The sequence below is a fragment of the Ascaphus truei genome, chromosome 20 (assembly GCF_040206685.1).
Source record: "Ascaphus truei isolate aAscTru1 chromosome 20, aAscTru1.hap1, whole genome shotgun sequence".
Classification (NCBI taxonomy): domain Eukaryota; kingdom Metazoa; phylum Chordata; class Amphibia; order Anura; family Ascaphidae; genus Ascaphus; species Ascaphus truei.
Window position 1 is genome coordinate 24,300,970 of NC_134502.1, and position 13,146 is coordinate 24,314,115.

Below are 13,146 nucleotides of genomic sequence, written 5' to 3' on the forward strand. Positions count from 1 at the left end.
AGTTAAATAAATTGACATAGGATTGAAGCAGGGGGTCTCCGGAGCCGAACCCCATTAATTTCAGCTTTGGGGACCCCATGCATCCTGAGATACCTACCTCCGAAAGGGCGTGTGCGGGTATCTCCTGCAAGTTTAAAACTCCTGCGTCGCGTGAGCCAATAGGAAGCCGGGCACAGGATGATGTCACGGCTTCCTATTGGTCCGCAGGGCGCGGGACGCTTTTGAAACGCCGCCGTTACATGAGCCTACAGCTAGCGAGCCGGAGCGGCTACAGAGGTAAGTCACACTGGCTGAAGCATTGATTGAAACTGAAAGGCGGCCATTATGTGAACCCGGGGGGGAGGGGGGGGGAAGCAGGCTCTTTGCCGATCGAACACGGGAGAACGAACCGGTCGGCAGCTGAGGCGAAAAGTTTCTAAAAAAACTGCATATATTAAAACAAAAATTAATAAATAAATGTGATTTATTTATTTTGAAGAGCCCGAAGTGTAACAGGATCAGTCGAAACCTAAAACTGGAATCCCGATTTATTACACAGTTCTGCATAATTGAATTCCTTCCTTGTTATTTTAGAGAAGGTGTGGACATTTCAGACAGACACACTGTGCTCAGCTCCAATTAACTCCTACTAATTCATGTTCATTTTCTCACCACCCCACAGAGTTTATTTCGACCTGCTTTAGGAGATAAGAATGATGATAATATACCTGTCCTTAATATTTACATAGCGCCAACATCGACATTTTGCGAAAATACAGCTCAACCCCCTTATAGCGCTGACCTTGGGGTCCGAGCGGATCGCGTTAAGAAATAATGTGCAATTGTATGCATTGTACAATAAAGTATTTAAGATACCGATAATCGTGTTGTAAAGTATTCCTAAATAAGAAAATTGGGAGCCACGCTTACATCGCGTTATAAGCGGATCCGCGTTGTAACGGATCGCGCTATAACGGGGTTGAGCTGTACTTACAACTGGGAGAGAATAGGAAGAGGAACCCATAGCTGATGTCACCACTAGCTAAATGGTGTTGCTATTTTGCCTTGTGTAGATAAAACATAACTTTTAATCTCCTTATTAAACAATCCCAACATATTAAAATATGCATATAAACAATTACAGATGAGATGCACATATTGTATCAAGCTACACATTTAAACAACAAGGTTCAAAAATGTAATTTGCCTTAATGCCATCACCAGACTTTTGTGACGGCAGAGTGTCTAGTTCAGTAGTTTCCAAAGTTATTTTGGTTAAGGGACCGTAAGTGAAATTCTGAGGAACCCCAACCCTCTCTAATAGCGTCTGAGATCAGATGCATTGTAAGGAACTCCAACCCTCTCTAATAGCGCGTCTGAGATCAGATGCATTGTAAAGAACCCCAACCCTCTCTAATAGCGCGTCTGAGATCAGATGTATTGTAAGGAACCCCAACCCTCTCTAACAGCGCATCTGAGATCAGATGCATTGTAAGGAACCCCAACCCTCTCTAATAGCAACTCTGAGATCAGATGCATTGTAAGGAACCCCAACCCTCTCTAATAGCGCGTCTGAGATCAGATGCATTGTATGGAACCCCAACCCTCTCTAATAGCGCGTCTGAGATCAGATGCATTGTAAGGAACCCCAACCCTCTCTAATAGCGCGTCTGAGATCAGATGCATTGTAAGGAACCCCAACCCTCTCTAATAGCATGTCTGAGATCAGATGCATTGTATGGAACCCCAACCCTCTCTAATAGCGCGTCTGAGATCAGATGCATTGTAAGGAACCCCAGCCCTCTCTAATAGCGCGTCTGAGATCAGATGCATTGTATGGAACCCCAACCCTCTCTAATAGCAACTCTGAGATCAGATGCATTGTAAAGAACCCCAACCCTCTCTAATAGCGCGTCTGAGATCAGATGCATTGTAAGGAACCCCAACCCTCTCTAATAGCGCGTCTGAGGTCAGATGCATTGTAAGGAACCCCAACCCTCTCTAATAGCGCGTCTGAGATCAGATGCATTGTAAGGAACCCCAACCCACTCTAATAGCGCGTCTGAGATCAGATGCATTGTGAGGAACCCCAACCCTCTCTAATAGCGCGTCTGAGATCAGATGCATTGTAAGGAACCCCAACCCTCTCTAATAGCGCGTCTGAGGTCAGATGCATTGTAAGGATCCCCAACCCTCTCTAATAGCGCGTCTGAGATCAGATGCATTGTAACGAACCCCAACCCTCTCTAATAGCGCGTCTGAGATCAGATGCATTGTAAGGAACCCCAACCCTCTCTAATAGCGCGTCTGAGATCAGATGCATTGTAAGGAACCCCAACCCTCTCTAATAGCGCGTCTGAGATCAGATGCATTGTAAGGAACCCCAACCCTCTCTAATAGCGCGTCTGAGATCAGATGTATTGTAAGAAACCCCAACCCTCTCTAATAGCGCGTCTAAGATCAGATGCATTGTAAGGAATCCCCAACCCTCTCTAATAGCGCGTCTGAGATCAGATGCATTGTAAGGAACCCCAACCCTCTCTAATAGCGCGTCTGAGGTCAGATGCATTGTAAGGAACCCCAACCCTCTCTAATAGTGTGTCTGAGATCAGATGCATTGTAAGGAACCCCAACCCACTCTAATAGCGCGTCTGAGATCAGATGCATTGTGAGGAACCCCAACCCTCTCTAATAGCGCGTCTGAGATCAGATGCATTGTGAGGAACCCCAACCCTCTCTAATAGCGCGTCTGAGATCAGATGCATTGTAAGGAACCCCAACCCTCTCTAAGAGCGCGTCTGAGATCAGATGCATTGTAACGAACCCCAACCCTCTCTAATAGCGCGTCTGAGATCAGATGCATTGTAAGGAACCCCAACCCTCTCTAATAGCGCGTCTGAGATCAGATGCATTGTAAGGAACCCCAACCCTCTCTAATAGCGCGTCTGAGGTCAGATGCATTGTAAGGAACCCCAACCCTCTCTAATAGCGCGTCTGAGATCAGATGCATTGTAAGGAACCCCAACCCACTCTAATAGCGCGTCTGAGATCAGATGCATTGTGAGGAACCCCAACCCTCTCTAATAGCACGTCTGAGATCAGATGCATTGTAAGGAACCCCAACCCTCTCTAATAGCGCGTCTGAGGTCAGATGCATTGTAAGGATCCCCAACCCTCTCTAATAGCGCGTCTGAGATCAGATGCATTGTAACGAACCCCAACCCTCTCTAATAGCGCGTCTGAGATCAGATGCATTGTAAGGAACCCCAACCCTCTCTAATAGCGCGTCTGAGATCAGATGCATTGTAAGGAACCCCAACCCTCTCTAATAGCGCGTCTGAGATCAGATGCATTGTAAGGAACCCCAACCCTCTCTAATAGCGCGTCTGAGATCAGATGTATTGTAAGAAACCCCAACCCTCTCTAATAGCGCGTCTAAGATCAGATGCATTGTAAGGAATCCCCAACCCTCTCTAATAGCGCGTCTGAGATCAGATGCATTGTAAGGAACCCCAACCCTCTCTAATAGCGCGTCTGAGGTCAGATGCATTGTAAGGAACCCCAACCCTCTCTAATAGTGTGTCTGAGATCAGATGCATTGTAAGGAACCCCAACCCACTCTAATAGCGCGTCTGAGATCAGATGCATTGTGAGGAACCCCAACCCTCTCTAATAGCGCGTCTGAGATCAGATGCATTGTGAGGAACCCCAACCCTCTCTAATAGCGCGTCTGAGATCAGATGCATTGTAAGGAACCCCAACCCTCTCTAAGAGCGCGTCTGAGATCAGATGCATTGTAACGAACCCCAACCCTCTCTAATAGCGCGTCTGAGATCAGATGCATTGTAAGGAACCCCAACCCTCTCTAATAGCGCGTCTGAGATCAGATGCATTGTAAGGAACCCCAACCCTCTCTAATAGCGCGTCTGAGATCAGATGCATTGTAAGGAACCCCAACCCTCTCTAATAGCGCGTCTGAGATCAGATGCATTGTAAGGAACCCCAACCCTCTCTAATAGCGCGTCTGAGATCAGATGCATTGTAAGGAATCCCCAACCCTCTCTAATAGCGCGTCTGAGATGAGATGCATTGTAAGGAACACCAACCCTCTCTAATAGCACGTCTGAGATCAGATGCATTGTAAGGAACCCCAACCCTCTCTAATAGCGCGTCTGAGGTCAGATGCATTGTAAGGATCCCCAACCCTCTCTAATAGCGCGTCTGAGATCAGATGCATTGTAACGAACCCCAACCCTCTCTAATAGCGCGTCTGAGATCAGATGCATTGTAAGGAACCCCAACCCTCTCTAATAGCGCGTCTGAGATCAGATGCATTGTAAGGAACCCCAACCCTCTCTAATAGCGCGTCTGAGATCAGATGCATTGTAAGGAACCCCAACCCTCTCTAATAGCGCGTCTGAGATCAGATGTATTGTAAGAAACCCCAACCCTCTCTAATAGCGCGTCTAAGATCAGATGCATTGTAAGGAATCCCCAACCCTCTCTAATAGCGCGTCTGAGATCAGATGCATTGTAAGGAACCCCAACCCTCTCTAATAGCGCGTCTGAGGTCAGATGCATTGTAAGGAACCCCAACCCTCTCTAATAGTGTGTCTGAGATCAGATGCATTGTAAGGAACCCCAACCCACTCTAATAGCGCGTCTGAGATCAGATGCATTGTGAGGAACCCCAACCCTCTCTAATAGCGCGTCTGAGATCAGATGCATTGTGAGGAACCCCAACCCTCTCTAATAGCGCGTCTGAGATCAGATGCATTGTAAGGAACCCCAACCCTCTCTAAGAGCGCGTCTGAGATCAGATGCATTGTAACGAACCCCAACCCTCTCTAATAGCGCGTCTGAGATCAGATGCATTGTAAGGAACCCCAACCCTCTCTAATAGCGCGTCTGAGATCAGATGCATTGTAAGGAACCCCAACCCTCTCTAATAGCGCGTCTGAGGTCAGATGCATTGTAAGGAACCCCAACCCTCTCTAATAGCGCGTCTGAGATCAGATGCATTGTAAGGAACCCCAACCCACTCTAATAGCGCGTCTGAGATCAGATGCATTGTGAGGAACCCCAACCCTCTCTAATAGCGCGTCTGAGATCAGATGCATTGTAAGGAACCCCAACCCTCTCTAATAGCGCGTCTGAGGTCAGATGCATTGTAAGGATCCCCAACCCTCTCTAATAGCGCGTCTGAGATCAGATGCATTGTAACGAACCCCAACCCTCTCTAATAGCGCGTCTGAGATCAGATGCATTGTAAGGAACCCCAACCCTCTCTAATAGCGCGTCTGAGATCAGATGCATTGTAAGGAACCCCAACCCTCTCTAATAGCGCGTCTGAGATCAGATGCATTGTAAGGAACCCCAACCCTCTCTAATAGCGCGTCTGAGATCAGATGTATTGTAAGAAACCCCAACCCTCTCTAATAGCGCGTCTAAGATCAGATGCATTGTAAGGAATCCCCAACCCTCTCTAATAGCGCGTCTGAGATCAGATGCATTGTAAGGAACCCCAACCCTCTCTAATAGCGCGTCTGAGGTCAGATGCATTGTAAGGAACCCCAACCCTCTCTAATAGTGTGTCTGAGATCAGATGCATTGTAAGGAACCCCAACCCACTCTAATAGCGCGTCTGAGATCAGATGCATTGTGAGGAACCCCAACCCTCTCTAATAGCGCGTCTGAGATCAGATGCATTGTAAGGAATCCCCAACCCCCTCTAATAGCGCGTCTGAGATCAGATGCATTGTAAGGAACCCCAACCCTCTCTAATAGCGCGTCTGAGATCAGATGCATTGTAAGGAATCCCCAACCCTCTCTAATAGCGCGTCTGAGATCAGATGCATTGTAAGGAACCCCAACCCTCTCTAATAGCACGTCTGAGATCAGATGCATTGTAAGGAACCCCAACCCTCTCTAATAGCACGTCTGAGATCAGATGCATTGTAAGGAACCCCAACCCTCTCTAATAGCGCGTCTGAGATCAGATGCATTGAAAATTCTGTATTTGATACCATTTTCAAATGAGCAAAAAAATTGCAGGGAACCCTTTAGGGATGCCCGGGGAACCCTGGTTGAAAAACACTGTTCTAGTTAGTAGAGTCAGCTTTATACAGTATATAAATTTGAGCCAGTATCACACTATCGTTACAAAGTACAGTATCCATAATGTACAGAGAAGGGGGCCGCCATGTCTGCGCATGCGCAAAACGGGGAAGTCCGAGGTTGCGTACGCTCAGAACGGGGGGGGGGGGGGTGCCGAGTTTGCACATGAGCACAACGGAGGTCGCGCATGCGCAGAAGGGGGAATTGCAGGTCTGCGCACACGCCAAAAATTGCCACATGCCCGGGGCCCTCCAAAATGAATCGCTGATAGAGGCGAAGAGAGTTTGGGAAATGTAAGGTACGGGGAAGTGGTGGTGAGATATAGAGATACTTAGTACACAGTCTGCTGTTGCACGGTAACTCGTTGGCTTCCAGAGTCCGATCGAGGTCTCCAGGCCGTTACTGCGTCACTTTAAACAGAGCGCACCAGCCGAAGGGCGAATTCTCCGCCGCTGGTGTCAAACGTTCAAGCGCACTTTTTTTCCGCTGTTTTTGCAAACTACACGGCAGCCGTGCGCTTATAGGGGATCCGTGCTGCGATGGACGAGGAGCTAAAAGTGACGCAACTGTGAGTTCTCATATGCATGCCATTACCCAGAACCCCTGGCTGCAGTGGAAGCCTTGCGTGGTAAGAGATAATGGGGAAGGGCGAGGGATGCAGACCCGTCTGAGACGTGTGAATGTGCTCACACGGGGTATTTTTATTTGCCGTACACTTTGGGCTGGAGGGGTTTTTAAAAAACTTTTTTTACTCGCCCTAACTTACTTTGTGTCTGGTTATATACCCACTCCCAGCGTCACATTGCAACGCCAGTACAACCAGCCGCACACTGAGACCGAAGAGGTGGGAATGGCTGTCTGTGAGTAGGGTTACTGGCTTTGCACTTCTGTAACCACAGGCTATGCTATAAAAGCTGTGTAATACAACAGGCGTACGCTTATAGGGGATCCATGTTACAATGGACAGGAAGCTAAAGGAGACGCACTGTGAGTGCTCATTTGCATGCCATTACCCAGGAGCCCTGGCTGCAGCGGAAGCACAAAGAGATAATGGGGGAAGGCAGGGTGGCAGACCTGCCTGAGATGTGATTGTGCTCACTCGGGGGTATTTTGGGATTTGCTGACTCACAGGGAATGATTCTTCATGTATCGATGTGAGGCTGTTATCTTTCTGTTCATCCCACCCATCCTATTAAATACACACGGTCACTGCCTTACATATATCCGTTTCCCCCATAGACTTTAATAGGGTCACACACTATTACACACGTCAGTTTCCCTCGGACACTTTATCAGGATCACCCTGTTACACACACCAGTTTCTTCCACAAACTTTAATAGGATCCCCCTCTTACACCTATCAGTTGCCCCTATATACTTTAATAGGATCCCTTTCTTACACACATAAGCTTCCCCCATAGACTTTAATAGGGTCACACACTATTACACACGTCAGTTTCCCTCGGATACTTTATCAGGATCACCCTCTTATACACCAGTTTCCTCCACAAACTTTAATAGGATCACACTCTTACACCCATCAGCTGCCCCTATAGACTTTAATAGGATCACTTTCTTACACACATCAGCTGTCCCTATAGACTTTAATAGGATCACTCTCTTACACACATCAGCTGCCCCTATAGACTTTAATACGATCCCCGCTTACACATATCAGCTGCCCCTATATACTTTAATAGGATCGCCCGCTTACACACATCAGCTGCCCCTATATACTTTAATAGGATCGCCCGCTTACACACATCAGCTGCCCCTATATACTTTAATAGGATCGCCCGCTTACACACATCAGCTGCCCCTATATACTTTAATAGGATCGCCCGCTTACACACATCAGCTGCCCCTATAGACCCAGGGTGGGCGGCCCTGTCGCCATTCGCCACTTGTGGCGAATTGACACTGAAACTGTGGCAAACAGGGCCGCCGGGACTCCCTGCGCGCCCCACCCCTGTCTCCTCCCCTGGTAGGGAAGGAGCGCGCTCCAGCGGTGTGACGCGCTCCCCTCCCTCACCTCCGGCCGCTCCAGCACATGCGTTCCGCGTGCGTCCACTCCAGGGCTCCAAATGCGCGCGCTTCCCTCCCCCCCCTCCCGCCACAACTGCCTCCATCCCTGCAACCTCCGCACAGGGAAAGCGCGCACGCGGCCGCAATGTGTTTGCAGCCTCCACGGGACTACAACTCCCATGAGGCTTAGGGCCAAGCATACCAGGTGCCTGATGGTGGCCAATGAGAGACCAGGATTCCCGGACAGGCAGATAGATACTTTTCGCGGGCTTTGGAGCACGTCAGTTGGAGCTGGGAGCAGGAAGGGGAAGGAAGGGTGTAGTGAGCAAGTGGCTCCTACACCAGGTAAGGTAGTTCCCCAGGTCCCAGGCAGGCCCCAACTCCCCACCAGATTAGTGGGTAATTAATAAGGGACGGACCCAGGTTAGGGACCCTGCCCTTAGGTTCGTGTGTGGGTGCGTCTTGTCAGTGTCACGGCTGTCAGTGCTGTGAGTGCTAACAAGAGGACATCGTGTGTGTGTGCAGCACGTTCGCTGAAGACACCAAGCTGGTTGCAGGGCGTTGTTGCAGGTGTTGGGAGTAGTAGGTAGGAGTTAATCAGTGGGGACCCGGGTGGTACGGGAGAGGTAGTGTGGGTGCAGGGGGTCAGTGACCCACCTGCATAGGACAGGCTACCCCGTAGGCCCCTTAGAGTTTCCCCTGAAGACACTTAAGGTTGCTGTGCTGTAGGGACGGCCTATAGTAGCAGCGAGCATCACCTTAGTTCACAGAGTCAGTTAGGGACTCAGCCGACGCTGCGCATCCGTGCAGAAGGTTGGGCGCAGGTCTCCGCTGCGGCTACAGCAGCTATCCGGGTGGGATCGCCCGGACGGTGGTTCTGGTGTCCTTCAGTCATCGGATCCTTTGTGAAGTCCCGTTACAGGCCCAAGCACTGCAGGTAACCCTTATCAACAAGTGCACCAACGATCCTATTAGCTTCACTAGTGACTGCGCAGTCACACATATCCTCTCTCTGTAAGAGTGCGGGACATTGTGTGGGGATTACTAGACACGGGGTGGGATCACCCGGTGTAGGTGGGAGCGTCCTGTGAGACGCCGTAGTCAGTGTCTCCTCTAGAGAGGGACACCTGTTGTTCTGGTGATGTTATATGGTTCCTATGTTCATAAGTAAAGGTGTTGGTTATTATACATAAGGTGTGCTGAGTATTTGTATGTGTCCTGCGAGGAACAATTCCTGCTCTGCTAGGAACCATCGCAGGTGGAGGCGCTGCACCGAGTACAGGGTTACTCATAATATAATTGCCCCAGGTTCCCCGTGGTGGAAGCTCAGCCCTCCTGTGAGCCTAACAGGTAAAGCACCACACCTGGTAACACTGTATGTTCTCCGCACCCACACTATATCTGCGATTGGGTGGGGGAATACCCGTTACACACACATCAGCTGCCCCTATAGACTTTAATAGGATCCCCCTCTTACACACATCAGCTGCCCCTATATACTTTAATAGGATCCCCCTCTTACACACATCAGCTGTCCCTATAGACTTTAATAGGATCCCCCTTGTGAAGATTGAGATAATGTGTGTGGCTATCATCACCTCCATTTTGGCCTAAACCACCATTTTCTGAGTGTTTGCTTATATGAATGTTTATTTGTTTCATTCGTGAATGAATGAACTGTGAATGTTTGAGTCTGCAGAGTATCGCTTCTGGATCTAACCCACCCTTGTAATTCCTACGAGTCATGCAAGAATTGAAATAGCATTCGTAAGCAATATCTCCTGTCTTTAGATATTTTTGCTAACCGTAGGATTTGTTATCTAACAACTACAGTACACATACAGGGCTGAACAGAGTAACTCCCTTATGTCACAAGGTTAAGAGGCCCACATTATGGTAAATTATCGATAAGAATATAGCAATGTAAAGCATATTTATGTATCAACTAATATATTTTTGCATGTCATCATATATCATTTATCTCTAAGCCAGCCCCCTTAAGGGGTGTATTACTCATTTTGAAATGTATAAAAATGTGATCCAAGCAATATGTTTTCAGGGGCCTGAGTTCCTTGTTGGAATTCTTTTCTCTCAATTGTGCCATGGTACAGATAAACTCATGTGTTACTTTTTGAACCCTTGACTCATTGATCTTATTTCTACGCTTTCACACCCTCTTACACACATCAGCTGTCCCTATAGACTTTAATAGGATCACATTCTTACATACATATTTTATCCCCGCATCATTAAGTAGGAAGCACTGCATGCTCAGAGATAATAGGGGGAAAGGTGGGGTTGATTACGTATGAGACATGGGAATGTGCTCATGCATTAATGAACACATTCCCAAATTAGGCCATGCACTAATACGGCAGGTGTGCGCTTATAGGGATCCGCGTTACAATGGACATGAAGCCAAAGGTGACACACTGTGAGTGCTCATTGGCATGTCATTACCCAGAACCCTTTGCTGCAGCGGAAGCACTGCATGCTCAGAGATAATGCGGGAAGGACAGGGGGTTGCAGCCCTCAGACGTGGGACTGTGCTCACAAGGGGAGAGGGGGGGGGGTTTAAATTTACTGCAAACGTTTAGAAACTTCGCTCGAAACTGCGGCGAAGCGAGTGTCGGCACACACACCCAGCACCTTGTCATTTATTCTATGAACAACTCTGCTGTCGGTTACCTAAAAGCTCGCACCACCGTACAGCTAATCTGTCCATTAACTGTTACATGATTTGGTTGGTAATCGCCGTATATATCTGGGCCGGTCCGTAATGGATTTTGAATGACCCTTATCTATATCTACTACACATTTTGGAAAGCGGTCTGCCTGTTCTGCATTGGGACGCCTCTTATGAGATCGTAACCACATTTTGCCTGATGGCTCCTGAGATCGAGGAGCACGGTTTTTTTTTGTCGATGGTTGGATACAATTCACAAATGACATCAGCAATGACGTAACTGATGACATCAACTATGACATCCCACCTGGCATGATCCCATCACACAACCCTCGAGGTGCCACTTAATCTCGGTCGTGCTGAAAATCGTTAGCAAAAATTAAGGAGCAGCCAAAATTGTTCCCGCGTGTGAGATCAGTGGTTGGGACGAGAGGACAGTGTCCCACACACACACGCAGCGTTAGGGGCTCACGGTCTGACACTTCAGGATCTCAGAGGCAATTTAATTATTATGGGGGGGGGGGGTTGTGGTTTTTAGCCGGGGGGATTTCGAATTGGGAAACAAAAACATGACATCCATTTACAAATATCACTATTTTTGGGTTTTTTAAAATTCCCCCCCGAGCAATGCCGGCTACTTTCAGCGTGTGCTCTACATATTTATTTTAACCGGTTGAAGAGCAGGATATCGTTGAACTCGTACATATATACAAGGAGTGACAGAGACTGACAGGCAGAGAAAGAATACTTAATATATGATATAAGAGATTGTATAAAGTAATATATTTCGTTATCTAAAGAGAGAGAAGGAAAGAAAGAGAGACAGGTATACAAGGGGAAATGGACAATGCATAACAAATCCCCTACTATTATTTATATATATATATATCCACACACACACACAAATGGAAATATTACATTGTGCCCATTTGCATGTCTTAGACAGGTGTTCCAATTGTAACATCGCCGGAAGAAGAGATCAGTGTATCTCGAAAGCTCGCACAACTAAAAGCATTACGTTAGCCGCAGAACGGCGTCGACTATCTGTTTTTGATGATTAAGCTCGGTTAACACGGTACAGATACCTCTACACCAAAATATATTTGACAGATCTTATTCATGCTTTGGCATTACTGTAATATTTTTCTGTCATACCAATAATGCTTATTTGATTTGCGCACAGATACCCATCAAGCTCTCAGAAACCCCCCCAAATGACCACAATATATATATATATATATATATATATATATATATAAGTGTCAAAAGGAGTGCTACTGGGCGTGGCTAATTGTATAAAACAAGGAACAGAGGAGTCCAGTGCTACATCCAATGTGACAAAAATACACAGTGAAATACCTATATATCTCTTGAAAAAGGGTCATTTAGTTTAACCCTTTGGCCAAAGCGTATAAGCCTGCGAGCCACTTTCAAGGCATGACCATAATATCGCAGGTCCTAAACACTAACTGGTTTGCTGATTTGATTTGAAAGAGGAGGTATTGAAACATATACTTGAAATATGTTGGTAAGAGATGAACGGAGAGAGAGAGAAAGACGGAGAGAGAGAGAGACAGAGAGAGACAGAGAGAGACAGAGAGAGACAGAGAGAGACAGAGACAGAGACAGAGACAGAGAGAGAGAGAGAGAGATAGATACTACACAGGAAGAGAAAGATAATACACTAACAGTGTGAGAGAGAGAGAGAGAGAGAGAGAGAGAGAGAGAGAGAGATAATACACAGAGAGAGAGAGAGAGAGAGAGAGAGAGAGAGAGAGAGAGAGAGAGAGAGAGAGAGAGAGAGAGAGAGAGAGAGAGAGATAATACACAGGGAGAGAGAGAGGTAATACACACAGAGAGAGAGAGAGAGAGAGAGAGAGAGAGAGAGAGAGAGAGAGAGAAAGAGATGAGAGATATGTTATGGAGAAAATAAATGCAAGCTCTCCCTCCTCCGGCATCTTATCGCCTCTTACCTGGCAGCCAGTGTGCAGGAGCTGTGCTCAGGTGAGCAGAGAGGTGAGAGTGACAGCTCAGCGCAGGGAGAAGCAGATACAGGCAGCTGGGAGGGTGTAACGCCAGGAAGAGGGCACCGTGTACCGGATTTATATATACGGTATATATGTGTGTGTATGCACACGTATACAGGCAGCTGGGAGTGGGTGTAACGCCAGGAAGAGGGCACTGTGTACTGGATTTATATATACGGTATATATATGTGTGTATGCACACGTATACAGGCAGCTGGGAGTGGGTGTAACGCCAGGAAGAGGGCACTGTGTACTGGATTTATATATACGGTATATATGTGTGCATGCACACGTATACCTGTACAGGCAGCT

General features: G+C 47.5%; 1 protein-coding gene across 2 annotated transcripts in view; it reads right to left on the minus strand.

Annotated features, from left to right (window-relative positions):
- The window catches only part of LOC142470766 (beta-1,3-galactosyltransferase 2-like), an 83,073-nt gene that overhangs the window by 18,997 nt on the left and 50,930 nt on the right, over positions 1-13,146 (minus strand). Inside the window, exon 1 of one of the 2 annotated variants that reach the window (XM_075577467.1) lies at positions 12,781-12,904. The exons of the other annotated variant lie outside the window; for it this stretch is intronic. The gene's annotated coding sequence lies outside the window, so the exon portion shown is untranslated. Of the gene's footprint in view, positions 1-12,780; positions 12,905-13,146 lie in introns of those variants that run through there. 2 annotated transcript variants of the gene reach the window in all.